Source organism: Triticum dicoccoides, chromosome 4B (genome assembly GCF_002162155.2).
Source record: "Triticum dicoccoides isolate Atlit2015 ecotype Zavitan chromosome 4B, WEW_v2.0, whole genome shotgun sequence".
Classification (NCBI taxonomy): domain Eukaryota; kingdom Viridiplantae; phylum Streptophyta; class Magnoliopsida; order Poales; family Poaceae; genus Triticum; species Triticum dicoccoides.
This window is the reverse complement of record NC_041387.1, coordinates 1,220,546-1,237,811: the sequence shown is the minus strand read 5'-3', so window position 1 is coordinate 1,237,811 and position 17,266 is coordinate 1,220,546.

Below are 17,266 nucleotides of genomic sequence, written 5' to 3'. Positions count from 1 at the left end.
TTCACTCGAAGGGTTTGGTAGGTGTAGGATTTTGAGTTGAGCATCACATGGAAATTTTTCCTTAGTATTTCCTCGACCCCCTTTAACAGTACGGTGTTTCCTATGACTCAAGAAAGAGAAAAAGAAAACTATGAAAACGAAAGTCTTCAAGCTTCATATTCCTCGCATGAATATCAAGTCTTCACGGTAACACCAATTTCTTCACTTTCAAAGTCTTCATGAAAGTCTTCAGAAATACCAAAATCTTCAGTCGAAGATATTCATTTTTAGGGGTCGACTTTCCCTGTAAATATCAAACTCCTCATAGACTTATAGACCTGTGTACACTCACAAACGCATTAGTCCCTTAACCTATAAGTCTTCAATACACCAAAATCACTAAGGGGCACTAGATGCACTTACATGAGTCACTTGGGATTTATATCTGCTGATCACTATGAAGAACTTGAAAGATTGAAGAACTAAGATTTATCCCTCAACTACGAGGGGAGGTAAGGAACTGCCGTCTAGCTCTGGACTTGATTCTCCTTCTGTTATGAGTAAACTTGCGACACCTAAACCTGCTTCTGCTATTAATTCTAAGATGTCGCATGTTATTGATGATGCCACTTCTGCTATGCATGATACTTATGATGAAACTACTTCTATGCTTGATACTACTGTGCCATTAGGTGAATTTCTTGATGAACAACTTGCTAGGGCTAGAGAGAATGAAATTATTGAAACTGATAATATTGATGAAAGTGATGATGAAGGTTCTCCCCCTAAATATGAACTGCTTGTTGTTCCTGAGGGTTATGTTATGGATGAAGAAACTGCTAGAGATTTTCTCGCTTGCAATGATAGATCTGATCTTAAGAAATCATTAACTAAGCTGAAACAGAAGTCTCTGAATGCTACAATGAAACATGACCCTGCTTTTGCTACTTCACCTATCTTTGTTACTGATAAGGATTATGATTTCTCTGTTGATCCTGAGATAATTACTTTGGTTGAATCTGATCCTTTTTATGGCAATGAATCTGAAACTATAGTGGTACATCTTACTAAGTTGAATGATATAGACACCCTGTTTACTAATGATGAGAAATCTCGCTACTACTATATCCTTAAAATATTTCCGTTCTCATTAAAGGGTGATGCTAAAACATGGTTTAATTCTCTTGATCCTGGTTGTGTGCGTAGTCCCCAGGATATGATTTATTACTTCTCTGCTAATATTTCCCCGCTCATAAGAAACAAGCTGCTTTAAGGGAAATATATAATTTTGTGCAAATTGAAGATGAGAGTCTCCCACAAGCTTGGGGGAGGCTTCTCCGATTACTTAATGCTTTGCCTAATCATCCTCTTAAGAAAAATGAAATATTTGATATCTTTTATAATGGACTAATCAATGCTTCCAAGGACCACCTGGATAGTTGTGGTGGTTGGGTTTTCAGGGAAAGAACAGTTGACCAAGATGAATTGCTATTGAATAATATGTTGACAAATGAAAATAATTGGACACTTCCTGAACCAACTCCTAAGCCAAGTCTGAAGAAAAGAGGTGTTCTATTTCTCAGTCCTGAAGATATGCAAGAGGCAAAGAAATCTATAAAAGAGAAAGGTATTAAAGGTGAAGATGTTAAGAATTTACCTCTTGTTGAAGAAATACATGGCCTTAATATACCACCTATTAAAGAAATACACGGTCTTGATAACCCGACACAGGTAGTGAAGGTAAATTCTCTCTATAGATATGATAAAGTTTAAATCCCGTCTACTAAGTTTGCTAGCCAATGCTTGGATGAATTTGATGACTTTATGGCTAAACAAGAAAATTTCAATGCTTATGTTAGTAGACAATTGAGAAGTAATGCTTATATGATTGGACGCTTGAGTGATTATATGTCTAGAGTTAAGGGTGAACTTAAACTCACTAGTAAACATGCTTCGATGGTTACCACTCAAGTAGAACAAGTGCTTACGGCTCAGAATGATTTGCTCAATGAGTTAAATGATAAGAGAAATGATAATGTTGTTAGAGTTATGACTAGAGGTGGTAGAATGATTCGGGAACCTTTGTATCATGAGGGCCACCCTAAGAGAATTGAGCAAGATTCTCAGGGAAATAATGCTAATGCACCTAGTCCTTCTAAAAAGAAGAAAAAGAAAAATGATAGGACTTTGCATGCTTCTAATGAACCTGTTGTAGACACACCTGAGAATCCTAATGATATTTTTATCTCTTATGCTGAAACACAATCTGGTGATGAACATGAACCTAGTGAAAATGCTAATAATGATGTTCATGTAGATGCTCAACCTAGCAATAACAACGATGTAGAAATTGAACCTGCTGTTGATCTTGATGACCCACAATCAAAGAATCAATGTTATGATAAGAAATACTTCATTGCTAGGAAGCATGGTAGAGAAAAAGAACCATGGGTTCAGAAACCCATGTCGTTTCCTCCTAAACCATCCAAGAAAAAGGATGATGAGGATTTTGAGCGCTTTGCTGAAATGATTAGACCTATCTTTTTGCGTATGCGTTTGACCGATATGCTTAAGACGAATCCTTATGCTAAGTACATGAAAGATATTATTACAAATAAAAGAAAGACACCGAAAGCTGAAATTTCCACCATGCATGCTAACTATACTTTTAAGGGTGGAATACCTAAGAAACTTGGAGATCCAGGGGTACCAACTATACCATACTCCATTAAAAGAAACTATGTTAAAACTGGTTTATGTGATCTTGGAGCTGGTGTTAGTGTTATGCCTCTCTCTTTATATCGTAGACTTGAATTAAATAAGTTGACACCTACTGAAATATCTTTGCAAATGGCGATAAATCAACTACTATACCTGTCGGTATTTGTGAGGACGTGCCTGTTGTTGTTGCAAACGTTACTATCCTAACAGACTTTGTCATTCTTGATATTCCCGAGGACGATAGTATGTCGATTATCCTTGGTAGACCCTTTTTGAATACTGCAGGTGCTATTATTGATTGCAACAAAGGCAATGTCACTTTTCATGTTAATGGCAATGGGCATACGGTACACTTTCCGAGAAAACAATCTCAAGTCCACAGTATAAATTCTATTGGAAAGATTCCATCAATTATGATTGGAGGTTTTGAATTTCCTCTTCCTACTGTCAAGAAGAAGTATGATATTCTTATTATTGGGGATGTACATATCCCCGTTGAGAGAAAAATGCATAGAAAATTGTATCAAGGTGGTTACTCAAGGAAGCAAGGACCGAGACTCGCAATACGTGAGTCGGACGATGAACCACCTAGGGAAGCTTACGTGCAGCCTTGTGAATGGCTTTCAGAAGAGTTTATGGTCCGAGCAAGCATTAAGGATGAATTCGATGCATATGTGCGTAATGCTGATCTTGTGGAATTCATGCAAGATAAGTGCCCTCAATACCACTATTTAATTGATTCCTTTGTGAGAAGGTTTAAATTTACATCTTCGCGCAATTCTCACAATCTCCTGTTTGATCTTTATGATAAATCTTATACCATGGACTTAGAAGATCTTACTACTACTTGTAAACTCCCACAATGGGGTAGTGCTAGTGAATCTCGCAAATCTGAATTTAAAGATTTTCTTGCTAGTATCACTGTGGGGAGATCCAGAGAAATAGAACAAGCTACCATAGGGAGCATTCATTTTCCTACTATACATTATTTTGCTCTCTTTATAGGCAGATGCATAAATGGTAAGGACGAAACATGTCACATGTGTGTTCCTGATCTTAGCATTCTCAGGAGTGCGGTGTTAGGAGATAAACAATATAACCTGGGGGCCATCATTGCACGTAGGTTGCATAATAATGGTTTATTTGGAAACCTGTTTGGTGGAATTTATGCAACCCGTATAGCTAATTTCCTTGGGGTACCCATACATGAAAGTGATAGAGAGTTTCTTCCTGCTTATCTAGATTATAATGCCATGGTTAGCCATCAGTTTCTTGAAAGGAATGAACAGTTCCTCCAATATGGACTAATCTTTGATAGACGGCATACTATCTATATTGCTCTCCCCACTCCTACTTTCTTTGACTTTCAGGCAAAAAGGAGATACTTTATAACTAGGGAGGAGGCAAACAAATATGAGAGGAGGACAGAGGCAGCCTGCCTCCAAGCTGCAGCTCATGAGGCAATGACTGTTGCATCTCAGTACAACCCCAGCTACAACTCTGACCCATGGGCATAGACAAACTTAGGCCAAAAGCCTAAGCTTGGGGGAGTACATATTTCTCACCGACATTACATTTATGTTTACACACACATTCTAGTTGTCGGTGCTCATACTTTTTCATTGTACTATCCATGCTAGTTTATTTTATTTTCTTGATTTCTTCTTGTGTGTTTGAATAATCTTAATAAAAAAATAGTAATATCTTTTAGCTAGTTTACTTTCCATTCCTGTAGTATTAATAATTAAAAGAAAACTCAAAAAGATTTCTCGTTCTTCTTTTGCTTGTTGGGAGCTTTCCCTTGTAAATAGGTTTATTTCTTTTCTTTTCTTTTGGGGGTCGAAAGGAGAAGACCTTGATAAAATTGTTGATTGGCTCTTTTATGCATTATTGATTGATTTAACCAAGATCCCATATTACTTTGTCTTCTCCCTTGAATTCAATGCTTGCAGATTCCAGATTAGTCCAATGCACGTGCACTATTATTATTATCCACACCGTTCGGTCGTGCAAGTGAAAGGCAATTATTATTATCCACATCAACCGACTCCTGCATGCATCTAGAGTATTAAGTTCATAAGAACAAAGTAACACATTAAGCAAGATGACATGATGTAGAGGGATAAACTCATGCAATATGATATAAACCCCATCTTTTTATCCTCGATGGCAACAATACAATACGTGCCTTGCTGCCCCTGCTGTTACTGGGAAAGGACATCCCAAGATTGAACCCAAAGCTATGCACTTCTCCCATGGCAAGAAAGATCAATCTAGTAGGCCAAACCAAACTGATAATTCGAAGAGACTTGCAAAGATAACCAATCATACATAAAAGAATTCAGAGGAGATTCAAATATTTCTCATAGATAAACTTGATCATATACCCACAATTCATCGGATCTCGACAAACACACCGCAAAAAGAGTTACATCGAATAGATCTCCAAGAAGAGGAAGGAGAACTTTGTATTGAGATTCAAAGAGAGAGAAGAAGCCATCTGGCTAATACCTATGGACCCGAAGGTCTGTGGTAAAATACTCACAACTCATCGGAGAGGCCTTCGTGGTGATGGAGAGGCCCTCCATGGTCGATTGCCCCTCCGGCGGAGCGCCGGCGAAGGCTCCAAGATGGGATCTCGCAGATACAGAAGGTTGCGGCGGTGGAAATAGTTTTTCGTGGTGCTCCTGTATGTTTTCTGGGTACGTAGATATATATAGGCGAAGGAAGTCAGTCAGGGGAGCCACAAGGGGCCCACGAGGCAGGGGGCACGCCCACCCTTACTGGGCGCGCCGGCCACCCTAGTGGCTCCCTCGGCTGCTTCTTGACGTCCACTCCAAGTCTCCTGGATTGCGTTTGTTCCAAAAAGATCGCTCCCGAAGGTTTCATTCTGTTTGGACTCCATTTGATATTCCTTTCCTTCGATATACTGAAATAGGCAAAAAAATAGCAATTCGGGCTCGGCCTCCGGTTAGTAGGTTAGTCCCAAAAATGATATAAAAGTGTAAAGTAAAACCCATAAACATCCAAATCAGGTAATATAATAGCATGTAACAATCCAAAATTATAGATACGTTGGAGACGTATCAGCCGCCAAGCCCTAAACTCTCTCGGGAGGACTGATCTGGAGTCCGTTCAAGGCTTCGGAGAGGGGAATCCATCGTTGTCGTCATCATCAACCATCCTCCATCACCAATTTCATGATGCTCACCGCCGTGCGTGAGTAATTCCATCGTTGGCTTGCTGGACGATGATGGGTTGGATGAGATTTACCATGTAATCGAGTTAGTTTTGTTAGGGTTTGATCCCTAGTATCCACTATGTTCTGAGATTGATGTCGTTATGACTTTGCTATGCTTAATGCTTGTCACTACGGCCTGAGTGCTATGATTTCAGATCTGAGCCTATTATGTTTTCATGAATATATGTGAGTTCTTGATCCTATCTTGCAAGTCTATAGTCACCTATTATGTGTTATGATCCGTTAATTCCGAGGTGACAATAATCGGGATACTTACCGGTGATGACCGTAGTTTGAGGAGTTCATGTATTCACTAAGTGTTAATGCTTTGGTCCAGTACTCTATTAAAAGGAGGCCTTAATATCCCTTAGTTTCCATAAGGACCCCGCTGCCCCGGGAGGGTAGGACAAAAGATGTCATGCAGGTTCTTTTCCATAAGCACGTATGACTATATTCCGAATACATGCCTACATTACATTGATGAATTGGAGCTAGTTTTGTGTCACCCTATGTTATAACTATTACATGAGGAATCGCATCTGACGTAATTATCCATCACTAATCCAATGCCTACGAGCTTTTTACATATTGATCTTTGCTTAGTTACTTTACCGTTGCCACTGTTACAATTACCACAAAATTGCTACTGTTACTTTTGCCACTGTTACCGTCACTTCCATACTACTTTGCTACTAAATACTTTGCTGCAGATATTAAATTATCCAGGTGTGGTTGAATTGACAACTCAACTGCTAATACTTGAGAATATTCTTTGGCTCCCCTTGTGTCTAATCAATAAATTTGGGTTAAATACTCTACCCTCGAAAACTGTTTCGATCCCCTATACTTGTGGGCTATCACGGTTCCATCCATATCCTCCGATCTGTGACATATTTTGTCCTTTCTCGACCTCCATAGTGTAGGGGACCCAGGAGCCTCAAAGGTCACAGTGTCTCCGGTCAGCTTGTTGAATTCCAACCTCACATTGCATGGGACGATCTGTGTATACACAACGATATATACACAATGCATTAATGCCAATAACACTAAAAACAAAATAGTTGTTACAAGTTTCATATATTTTGTTATCGCCGCAGGAAGAAAACTCGGCTGGAAGTAGATGCCGAACAACATGCCAGTTGCAAGGCTGCTAGCGCATCTTGACTTGCACAGTCGACATGGTGGTGGTGGTGGTGGTGTCGCCATTTCCTAAAGCAATATTAGAAAAGGATTAACGATCCACTTCAGAGAAAAATCCGGCATGACCTTTGCTAAAAAAGGACATATCGAGCGTCTGGAATTTGCCGGAACGGAAATTAATCAACACTCCGGCAAAACATAGGCCACTCGGAGCTGTTACCTGCAAACATGGTCACTTGGGCAAGCACATATCCTATTTGAGCAACACTAGATATACATGTTTATATCTACATCATATGAGCAATTCTTGAGCAACACTAAATAAACTAGTTGTACTAAAAAAATCTACATCATCATCTATTCAAAATGTTCTATACCTAAAACATCTACATCATCATCCACTATTACTATTTCTTTTACTAAACCTAAAAATATGCCCTAAGTTCACAATATAACAAGTACAGAACATTTTTTCAAATTCTACCAACTAAAAATTTTCATTACTAAAATTTCTAATCAAAAGACCTAAAAAATTATTCTATTCAAGACACCTAAAATAGGCTAAAAAATTATTCTATTACAGAACCTACATTCTACAATGTCTACATTCTAAAATCTATATTTAAACTACCTACATTCTACAAGAACAGAGAGAAGGGAGGGAGGAGGGGTAGGAAGAAGGGGGGGAGGAGTGGGAGGAAGGAGGGAACAGATGGGAAGGATGGGAAGGTAGGAGGAGGGAGGTAGGAGGAGCTACTTCGGTGGCGTTGACGGCGGGGGGGGAGGGGGCGACTACAGCGGGATGGAGGAGGGGGGGCGACGGCCGGCGGGATGGAGGAGGGAGGGGCGACAGCCGACGACGGGATGGAGGAGGGAGGGGGCGACGGCCGGCGGCGGGATGGAGGAAGGAGGGGGCGATAATGCGGCAGCGGCTGACGACAAGGCCTGTGCGGGCAAGAGTGAGTTGGATCAGAGAGGGGAGAGTGAGGGACGGCCTAATGATAGGATGGCTTTAGCAGTAGCGCGTATCTTGGTAATGCGCTGCTGCTAAACGCCCTAGCAGTAGCGTCTTCCTATAAAAAGCGCTACTGCTAAGTGTAAGCATGCAGAAATACATTGGCCATCAATGCAAAAATACATTGGTCATCAATGATCTTTTTGTGTACAATCTGAATTGTCAATATGAGTCTTCTTCCAGTAGGAACCGGAGAAGACTCATATTACGGCCACAAATTCTACACATAGAGTTCAATGAAGACCAAGAGGTTGTGATAACTTGAGAAGTAACATATTTAAGGTGGTAAGCACCCTATTCGCGGAGCGAGGTGGGACTAAACTTGTGGACTGAACTTAACAGTAGCGAGTTTTATCGAAAGGCGCTGTTGTTAACATCAATAGCAGTAGCGCGCTATGTAATACGGCGCTACTGCTATAACTAACTTGACGGCGAGGTCATGGCAATTATAGCAGTAGAGCGGTTTACAAATGACACGCTACTGCTATGTTCCTATCAGCAGCGCGTTTTAGTGGCACGCGCTGCTGCTAAATAGCAGTAGCACCGTATTTTAAAGCGTGTTGCTAATAAGATTCTATGTATAAGATTTTTCCTAGTAGTGTCATCTGTAGGATGCATCCCTAAGGATTCCAGATGAAGTACGATTGGTCCAGATTTACTCTCTTTTGCAGGAATGCAGATAATCACCAAGCTCAGGTGTGCCCTAATTAACAAAGACCAAAAAGCATTTAGCAGAAATACCAAAAGAAGTACGCGTAATGTTATTAACCTCACAGGCCACAACCCAACGCACTTGTAAAACAATTCAGATTACTAAAGGATTGATACTTAGGAATCTGAAACTGCAGATCCAGATGGAGCATTGAGTTATAAAATATATCCAAGAGTGCATTTGGATAAAGTAATCAATAACATGAGCCGTCAATTATATTGCAAGCATATAAATAACGAACTATAGTAGTTGAGCCTTCAGCCGGTATGCGAATATTTCTAGGAAACATGTTAGAATTCTTATTCCAGTAAGTGACTAACTTACGTTCCATGGATTGGCAATATAATGTATCCTCTCTGAAATATATTGACACCTTTCCACCATCTTCTCAACTTCATGAACTGACCCTAGAAAAAGTGGAGCATTGCAATCTAAAATTATCATATGAAGATACCACTTCACAAACAAGAGAGAGATCATAAAACGGTATACTCCCTCCATCCGAAAAAACTTGTCCCAATCTTGTCCCTCGAATGGATGTACCTAGCACTAACTTTATGCTAGATACATCCATTTAAGGGACAAGCTTTTTCGGACTGGGGGAGTACTTTATAAGAGACGGGTAGTGAAGTACTAAGACAAGACAACTACAACACACTGTCCAAAAATTCAGAGTACTCTGGACGTATGCCTGTTACTTTCGCATCTTAGCATGGAAGCAATAAAAGCATATGTCCAGAGTACTAATGTATTACTAACAATAAGATTCAAAGAAAATATTGTATGAAATTAGTACTCCCTCTGTTCTTAAATATAAGTCTTTCTAGAGATTTCAATATGGACTACATACGGATGTATATAGACGTAGTATAGAGTGTAGATTCACTCATTTTGCTCTGCACGTAGTCCATATTGAAATCTCTAGAAAGACTTATATTTAGGAATGAAGGGAGTACAACAATACATAAAAAGAAAGATAAGTCATAAAAGACTATGTATAAGAGTCAAGAACTCGAGATACTAAGAAAGGACAACTACAATACAATATAGTACTTCCTCCATCCGGAATTACTTGACACTCAAACGGATGTATCTAGACCTATTTTAGTGCTAGATACATCCATTTGAGTGTCAAGTAATTACGGTCGGAAGGACTACTAGGTTAGACTATCACATTTTACTAAGCAAACAACCAAAGCTTATCTCCAAAGTACTCTCATGTACCATGAACAACAGAACTTGGAGAAGATAAACATATATTCAATAGAAAAACAATCTTACCTTCCCAAATAATGCTTCTTGAAGCTTGTTGTAAAAATATGTGTTAAACATGTAGAAATTGTTTCTGGCAGCTTCACGCTGAAATTTGTCTCTTTTGATGTATCTGCCAGAAGAATATCATACAAAGTTAAACAGAAACATCCATTTAGAGGCAAAGTTGTTATGAACAGAATTCACAAGTCCTAACTTTAAACAATTCGACCATCTCTGTGTAAGTGGATGATTAAAAATTCACATGATGCTATTTTTACTAATTCATCAAGCTCAACAGCTCAAATAGATAGCTTGATGATGTTCTGGACATTTCAATGCGGACATGCGGTACAACTAGGTGCATTAACACCTAAATGTTCTGAAATAATAAAGCATTGATTGTTTCCTACTCCCTCATTTCACTATTATAAGACGCTTCAGATAATTCAGTATAGACTGGATTCGGACTGAAATGAGTGAAGAAGCACACTAAAAGGTGTCTATATACATCAGATTTAGAAAAAAAGTTAGAACATCTTATAATAGTGAACGGAGGGAGTATTATTCAAAGACACATGCTCAAGCAGTCTCTAAAAGGGCAAGATCATAAAATGATACAACGCAAAACTTGAAAGATAGGGACATATATTCTTACTGAATGTAGAAGTTTATTACAGGGGACGGCAAATATACTCTGATACAAAGCAAAACTTGAAAGACATGGACATATATTTTTACTGAATGTAGTAGTTTATTACAGGGGATAACAAATATACTCCAGGATCAAGACATCTGATATCCGAATAGGTGAGCTCTACAGCTTCTAGGTCATCTCTGTTCAAATGGTTAGTGTTAATGACGGGGCTAAAGAAAAGCGCACTACCATGAACAGATGGTCTTCAAAACAATGCAGTTTCACCTTGATGGATAGTAAATTTTGGACTCAGTCCTGAAAAACCCATTGCTTTATTAGATAGCAAATCAAAACTTTAGCTCAGTATGCATAACAAAAAACACATTGATGGAGAAGCTCCTTACTTACCATTCCTCTGGCACCCCACAGCCTACTCGTTCATCAGGTTGCACATCTTCGTCATCCACGAGAACCGCATCACTAACCTACTAGGTAACACAATATAATAATTTAGCTGTGTAAGGTCAAATTTGTATCTGAAAGTGACAATATGATCAATCTATTACTGAAAGCACACTGTCAAAGAAATATCATGGTTTTATTTCATGATGGCCTAACTTAAAGGACAGACCCAGTGCTAGAATTAATCAGCACGGCATCCTCGATAGCAAATTTTAAGACTGGCAACCTTGATTTTCCATAATTTTAAAACTGGTGATGTCCAGGTATCCCAGGGTAGCAGATGGCCATCCTCGGTCAAAACAAAAATGTCAACTTTGGTTTTATACTAAACAGTTTTACTTTTTATAAGCTACTATTTGTTATTAGTTTATACTTATATTAGCACAAATGACAACATATAGTGTTCCAAAATTGATATATTGTATTCAATATACAATTCTAATATCTCGATTACAAATAAGTTAAGCCAATATTTTACGTCGGCGTTTGTTTTACACATTGTTTCATATGAGAAATAATTCCAAAATCACATTGCCTCTATATTAATTTGTGTTGCTTTTGTGTTCACATTTATATATTTTAGTACCTTTAAAAATCTTGTAAAGATATTTAAAGGTATAGGGACTCCATCCACAACCATGAGGGCTCTAGCTGACACTCGGTAGTGTCAAACAGACGAGCTTTCACGTAGGGCATGATCTTAATGGGCCAGTCCATTCGGTAGTGTCATAGCGAGATGGTACTAAAATCCCAAAAATGATGCTCTATCACATTCGATGGCGTCATAGTGAGATGCAACTAAAATAACAAAAAAAAAATTGATGCTCTATCGAGAATCAAACTCGCAACCCCACGGTAGAGAGCAAGTGTTCTTTACAATTTAAGCTGCTGCGCAAATATATTAAAACTAAATGCAGCGGCAGATATAGAAAAATCGGCCACTGAACATTTTTTAAATGCACCATGAACACTTTTTAAACACACACAGAACATATTTGTAATATAGCCTAACATTTTTAAAATACACATTGAACATTTTTTAGATATACGCCGAACATTTTTTAGATACACAATGATTATTTTTTTCTAAAACATTGAATATTTTCTTAATATACGGTAAACATTTTATTATACTTACCATGATTTTTTTTTTGCAATACATGATTAACTCTTGTATAATATACGAAGAAAACACAGATTTCCATCGTAGTAAAAATGCTTGATGAAACATTTTATTAATGTATCAATGGAAGAAAAAGAGAAAGAAAAATAAAGAAAAACTGGAAATAAAAAATAACAAGAAAACCATAAAAACGGAAAGAACCAGAAAGAAACATCAAAAAATAAAACAAAACAAAAAAGCAACAGAAAGAACCGAAAGAAAAGAACGAAACAGCGATCGCGCAGCAGGCGCTGCCACAAACTGGGCTGGCCCACCCGCTGGGACTGCAGGAGAAGCAGCCACTTCTGTTTGCCGCCTCCGGGCGGGAAATATCGGACATCCTATACGCCGCTTATTTGTGGCGAGGAGTCGCAGTTTCACATAGGGAAGCTCAGCAATAGGAATCGAACATACGACCCCTTGTAGTTGCACGCCTTGCGCTAACCACCACGAATTGCTAACCGAAGTGCAAGCTTTGCAGCGCAAAAGTTAAACAACATACCGACAACTGTAAAATATAAGAACAAGACCCACGTGGAAAGTAGTACATCAGATTTGGTGTCAAAAAGGCAGCTCGGTATATATGAACCATAAGCTGCTGCAGATTTAATCTTTTTCTAAATTTTCGAATGTGAGTTTTTTTGAAATGCGAACATTATTTGGAAAACTTATTATTTTAGGGAAAAAAGGAAACAATTGAATAGGAGAATGTTTTTTGAAATTAGGAACAATTTTTTGGAAATGCAAAAAGTTATTGAAAAACAAGATTTTTTTTAACCGTCATCATTTTTCAAAGTTACAATTATTAATTACAAAATTTCAATACCTTTTTTGAAATTCACTGAACATTTGTTGTATCTGCGAATTTTTAAAGATGAACATTTTTTAAATTTGTGGGCAAACTTCCAAAACTGTAGCATTTGTTCAATTTGTGAACAAATTTGGAAAATAGGAACATTTGTGTGAAGTTATCTAACATTTTTGAACAAATTTAAACAATGGGAACACTTTTGAATTTTTGAATTTCTTTAATATACGAACCAATTTTAAAAATGGAAACGTTTGTATTAAAGTTCTAAAACTTTAAGAATGTCAAACATTTTTTTAAAAAAAGAACCAAACAAAATTTGAAATTCTTAACTTTTTTGGAATTTTGAACAAAACATTTTTTGCAATTTAAAATAATTTTGAAAAAGAAAAAGAAAAAGTGAAAGAAAATAGAAAAAAGAAACTGAGAAAAGAGAAGAAACATGAAAAAGAAGAGAAATAGGAAAAAGAAAAACGAAAATGAAACTGAAAAGGAAAAAAAGGGGTTTCAAGAACCAACTAGAAGGTTCCCAAAACAGAAAAAAAAACTGACTAGAAAACATTTCCCAAAACCGCTATAACTGAAACGCTAAATGGGCCGGCCGAGACCCAAACGGTCGCTCGATCCCTTCTGCGAAACAGCTCCAACTTGTCGCAAAGAGCGGTAAATAGGGTGTTTCGGCAAATAAGATCTGCCCACAACGGAGACCACCTGCACATCGGACGAAGTTGATATCTACTAGTAGAATGACCGTGCGTTGCTACGGGCTTTTGAAACATTATGCTAGAGTTATACAAACATAATGCATGTTAAATTTCGTATGTATAGAAAAGATAGCCAGTAACAATCGGATAATAATTGAAGTCCACTTCACTTGCAATGTAAGTTGATAAAAAGGTATTTTAATGATGATGTATAATAGAGAGCAATTATCCAACTATTAATCTGTTAAGAATTAAGATCTGCTTGATGCGCTAAAAATATTCTCGCACAATATCAGAAATGTTGTCTTTAGCTTCATTCACACAATATTTGAGCATGTATGATAAAAACTTATTTCTCAACTCATAATCATCCTGCACAAGCAATATATCTTAGTTTGTATGAATAAATGTGCAACGGAAAGTACTCATCGTGCAGACCAGATGAACCAATTCTTTACTGTTTCGCTAGCGTAATATACCAATTAGAAACATACAAATGTTTTATTACCACTCAAGCTTAGGAAAAAGTGGTCGTACAATTTGTTGAGATTTTTCTTATGATAATTCGATGTCATGTCAGAAATTTTGATTTGCAGACATGTGGCGAGATAATTTGATTGGGAAAAGGATCACAAATAAAATATTTTGGTGCCATAATTCTTTTCTAATGAATACAGAATAAATAGAATGCTATAGAACAGATTGTTGAAATAGCAAGGAAAACATTAGCTTCGCCTTCACGTAGAGCAATTTCAATTTACAGTCTTATCTACAGATGGCTACTGAACTAATCCTGAGTCATTGTGACAAAAATATAAATACCTAACAGGGACAAAAAGTGAGAAGACATCCTACAATCTTACCGACATACCGGCACACTGTCAGGTGTTGCCTCTTTACTAAAAGTACAGTTAGACATTTTAGAATGGTCGACGTCTTTCAGCTCCTAGAAACAATAGAAACTGGTAATATATATGTACAACACCTAATATTAACAGTCATGTCAAAAATGAGTATTCTGATTTCATGAGAAGGATATTTCCTGTATCCCATTGAAATAAATCCATCACTAAAACACTCAACCCTCAATTGCACATAGCTGCTGATTTGAAATAATTATTTGAGGGAAGGTAATATATGTACAATAATTCTGAATCTTAATGCATGAAGATGTCGCTATGGGAAATCGAAACATATATTAAAGTTTGATGATCCATTTCTAGTTCCATCCAGTCAGGGACTTAAACCAATTGTTGTTAATTCCATTCACATAACTTTCTGCTTCCAAGATAACCCTTCACCATCCAAAGTGGCAACAATAAGCTGCAGTACATACGAGATGATGTTAGGTACAAAAATCATGCATGGTTTAGAAATCAGCACCACAAATTTGTACTAAATAAGATGTCCAACACCGAGAAAGATGCCACAAGCTGCCCATTCGAAATATAGCAGGGAACTAACTAGTAGGTGGAGAATACCCTCAGGACACCGTTGATAACATGAAAGTAACTAAAAAAAATTCCTCCCATACCTGTTGCTTGAGTTTGCCTAGATCATGAAGGTCAGAAAGCATGCCGTCCACACCATGCACGCACATGCCGCAGCCTCTGCCCGTAGCCGCCGGCTCGCGCACCCTCAAGCACAAACCTGCACACGCCTCTGCTGACTGGCCTCTGATGCACGCCCTCCTCACTACTCTTAAGTCCGAGGAGGTGGTTGCATAATTATTGACATGTTCAAGAATTGTATGATTTTTTTTAAATGCATAGAGAACATCATTCTGAATCTACTGCTGCCAAACTTACACATTCATGCCTTTCCCTTTAGTATTTTTTTTCAAATGCATAAAGGCCATCATGGCCAACTACTAATCAAAGATCGATGATCCTGGCCGTCATCGTCATGCATGGTTTGTTTATGTAATCAATCCTGCTGCTTGGTTAATTTAGAGTAAGCTTTGCTCCTTAACTCGACACGTGTACCTGATCATGCTAAAAGCAGCACAACTTGCTAGAAGAACAGCTTACCCATCCACTTTTTTTTTCTGTTGTGGGTTACCCATTCTCCTTTTAACATGTTCTAGAACAAGTAGACGACAATGTAATCCTAGTTGTCCATATGTATGGGTAGATAGAGGGAGAAAAATAATAATTTGGTCTCTCAATTATTGCCAAAGTTTAAATTAATTTCATTGTGGGAAACTTCTGGTCTCTCTTTTTAATATGAAAAGGGCAAAAGCCATATACTCCCTCCTTTCCTAAATATAAGTATTTGGAGAGATTCCACTATGAACCACATACGGATGTATGTAGATGCATTTTAGAGTGTAAATTCACTCATTTTGCTCCGTATGTGGTCCATAGTAAAATTTCTACAAAGACTTATATTTAGGAACGGAGGAAGTATTAAGTAGCACGGATAATGACCAAAACACCCATACAAAAACTGAAAAATGCATTCATGTTTTGGGGGTGACCCTCCTACATCCATCAACGATGAACTCTGAGCAAAGCTCGTTGCCATTTCTGGCCTCTGTCTCCATAGTGCAAAATTTTATAAACTCATGATCTTGTAGAAGTGGCAGCAGGGAAGTTGTTTGTAGAACATAAGATGTCGGCGGCCCCAAAGAAGAAACTGCCAAAGAGGGCATGCAGAAAGCCCTAGGGCCGGCCATATGAAGTCAGGAACACACACACACACACACACACACACACACACACACACACACACACCCCAATGAGGCCAAGGTTGGCCAACCTTTGTCGGTCGGAACTAGAGACGGAGGACCAACACATGACCACATTGTTTGCTACACATGGCTGCCCCATTGAGACAAATCTGTAAATGAAGAAAACAAACCTTGAGAGTGTGAAGAACCGCCACTGACACAAGGGCGAGACAGGGAGACCTTATTCCACACCGATGGCGACGCCATCGTCTTGCCACCGCCGATTAGAGACTTTACTCCGATCCTAACTCTACCACCAAGGGACTAAAGCCTTGGGGTCCTTGCCCACCCCCATCACTGGGACAAACGAAAGAAGAGGGGGCCTGCAGTCTCTTGCAAGGGTGGAGGGTAGGTCGCGGCCGCCTGTGGCCGCCTAGGTCATGAGAGGGAAGTGAAAGAAAACTTTTGGTCCCTCAATAGTACCAAAACCATATAAATTATTTTTGGATTTTTTATAAAGGGGACCCAAAAATATAATTGTGAATTCAGATTCAATAGGAGGATTTGAACCTAGACAGTGGAATTATACACCCTCTTCCCCACTAAGTGATCTAGGCTATCTACCCGAAAAAAGAAGAGCTGGACTCCCACTTCTAAAACCATCAAGATTTAGTCTTCTTCCTTGCATAAAAGATCACGGGACAAGTGAGGTAAATAAAAAATTAACATAGGAAAAACAAGAAGCTAATTTTTTTTAAAAATA